Consider the following 3,202-nt stretch of genomic DNA (forward strand, 5'->3'; position numbering starts at 1 on the left):
CCAAAGCCAATATTTTGATATTTCTTTTCATTTTTCATCTTTTCTTTTCCTTTGATATTTCATTTCATTTCCGTCAATTCCTCTGGCTCATAAGCAATGAAGCCTACTATGGGTTTTGAGATTCCAGTGGCGCTGAAGCAAGATGTAAAGTTTTCACCAACCATAACTTCTCCTAAGAGATCTGAATGACTTAGAGCAATTGATAACATAAGTGGAATACAACATCCTCAATTCTACCCGCAAACAAAAACTCCAAACAATTTAGGCCACTCCAAAACCCCTAAACCTAAGCAAAACCACTTGAGCGGACAAGCTCAAGGGAAACCAGCACCAAAGGCTGAAAACCAAAATTGAAACAAAACCGATGGGGAAACAAACAAGAAAGAAAAACAAAACAAAACAAGCCAAAACCCCAAAAACCAATGGGAAAACAAACAAAGCAAACAGAAAGGAAACCTAATCTAATAAAAACAAAAAAAATTCAAACGGACAATACTCACAAGACCTAAATATATACAACTCCTAACATGATTTCTCAAGATGTGCAGGAGCAACATGGCATTAGTCATGGTTCGAAGCCTTGCAAATTCATCTTTAAACTTAGAAAAGTAATCTTTCACAATACAAATCTCAAACTCAAGCAAGACTTCAAGAAAGATTATCAACTATGGCAACTCATCGGGACCATGATCAATCCATAAACAAGTTCTTCTTCCCAAATTTTCATAATCAAATTCATCTTTCAAATTTAGGAGCAAGGAAAGAGACAACTTGGTGGTTTTCGTGCGCGGGCGAGAATTCTGGTGTGTCATCCACTGCTTCATCATGAGGTCGAAGCTGGTGGTGTATCATTCCACTGGCATCCACCATATGCAGATTGGGATCGCATTCAAAGGCGAGCAAACTGTGGTGTGAGCTGGATTTGAATGGGAACTTGGAAATAGAGGACATTTCTCCAGCTAACTCCTTTTGAATATTTGATAACGAGTCCCAACCCAAATTGCTCTTCATTCTTCACTTACATCATGGCAACTTGTTCCTCAATCGACATTTCACGTTTCTCAATTTCTATTAACAATTCTTCTTGGATCTTGAGTAGAGGTTCAAGCACCAACCCGACCTGCATTTCATACTCTACTTCCATCTCAGCGGCCCACTGACTATCACATATTCCTTCCCGTCTCGAGCTGCTTATCATTTCTTCCATCTGGAGTATGCATGAATGAACTTCTTCATTAAGGAGCATCTCTTCTTGCTTGACTGTGGAAACATTGTTTTCATTTGTTTGAACATCTTCCATTGCTTTGTCAATCTCCACTTCAGCAGGTGTTCCTTTCCTTGGCATAAGGTACACAAATTTTCTCTTGACTAAATTGTGTTGGTTGTCCTGCTCAATCATGCTTTCTTCACTACAAGATGCTGCAATAATACCTTCTTCATTTGATGTTAAGTCGATCAGTTGAAGGTGAGCATTCCGCCACTTTTCTATAGTGTACATCTTTGACAATTCTTCGAATTATGCTTGCACCTTAGCTTGGTGAATAGCTTCCCTACATGATGAACATGTGACTTCGGAATGAGTGGTATTGTGGATCCTACACCAACACAAGAGCAAGATGTCGTATATGCACAAGTCTTTCTCAATACTTAATCCTTTCTTAATCATCTCCCTGAACCTCATAAAAAATTTGCTTTCACCAATTGAGGCTTCGAGTTCGACTTTCACTGGTATAACGAGCTCATGTACTTCTGAAACAAAAACTTTCCCCTGCAAGGCTAATTCCATCCTTGACAGAAATGTTAAACAATGCATCTCATTGTGTCCGCCAGTGTGATGAATTCTACAACTATTCCTTGATGTGAATTCAGACAAACTCCGTGGATGTAATTGTGTATTCAGTCTCCACTAAAGTTGAAGGATATCAACTTCTTGCTCCATTGAGAAATCTTTTTTTTTAATTTTCAATTTTATGATTTTTGGGGATTTTTCTGACATATAAGAGATCTAACATATCTCTGATTCTGCACTTGAAAGCTCATGCTAGTTCCGACCAGCTTGAAATTCTTCACTTGTGAAAGTGAACAATTTGATTTTAGCCCTCCCCCTAGCGCCAATTATGTTGGCTGCGAGAGGACGGTGAAAAAAGTCCTTAAGATCACTCCTCGCAAATATGAAATGATATGATTTGGAGTTCAGCTGTTTAGGAATTCATCACGATCAGCCCTCCTTCTAGCGCCAATTATGTTGATGTGTTTTTTATGACCGCGTCTAACACAGAATAAAGTTGCCTAATGGTCAGTGTGATTGTATGCTAAGATTGCAAGAAGTTCAAACAATCGACTCCAAGGTTCCTTCAATGCATGGATGTGACTCAGTTGGCTGATGTGTTTGCTGGTAATCCAAGGGGCCTTACGTTTGCATCATTCTTTCACTTCTTTGTTGTGGCTGGAACTCCATCATCGGATATAACAATTTTGTGATGTTGCTACTTCGAACGGACTAAAATGAACTAAAATTAAAGGGGAAAGGGTTAGAAGGATCTAAATCTATTCCTAAGGGTAGTGATAACAATGAATAGTGCTCTGGTGGACAAATTTCAAATAAACCAAGCTCTGCTTCGCCAAGTTCAACTACAGCTCCGCAAGAACTGGTGCAATCTTCTGAGGATATTGAAGGATTTTCAAATTGAGAAAGTGCATTTGAATACCCAAAATGGCGCAATCCAAACGATTGTCCACAACTAAACTTAGTACAAGTTTAGTGGCTCAAGGTAACTTTACATTGCAACTTACAATCAGCAAGATACAAAAAGTAAGAACCATGGAAATTCATCAGACACAATTACATTCTCCATTGAAATCAAAGCACTTTACTACTTCTAATCTAAGCGAGGAAGGCAAAACCATGCAAGCTTTAAAAAAATAACTTAAGTGGACACCATCAGAGAATAATGTTTCATTGTTATTATCTCAAAACTTATCGCAACAATTTCATACAAGGCTCCCTCCTTTCAAATGAGGGGGGTCACCCCTTTATATAGGCCTCAGGCCATGATTACATGCAAAACCCTAATTAGGGTTTGCCCAAAAGATTCTCCATACATGATGCAACAAGGTGGGAATCTCCAATTAATAACCCATCATTCCCATATACAATTAATTCAAAAGTACCCAAAATAGCATCCATTGCGCATAAATGCAC

The sequence above is a fragment of the Cryptomeria japonica genome, chromosome 3 (genome assembly GCF_030272615.1).
Source record: "Cryptomeria japonica chromosome 3, Sugi_1.0, whole genome shotgun sequence".
NCBI lineage: Eukaryota > Viridiplantae > Streptophyta > Pinopsida > Cupressales > Cupressaceae > Cryptomeria > Cryptomeria japonica.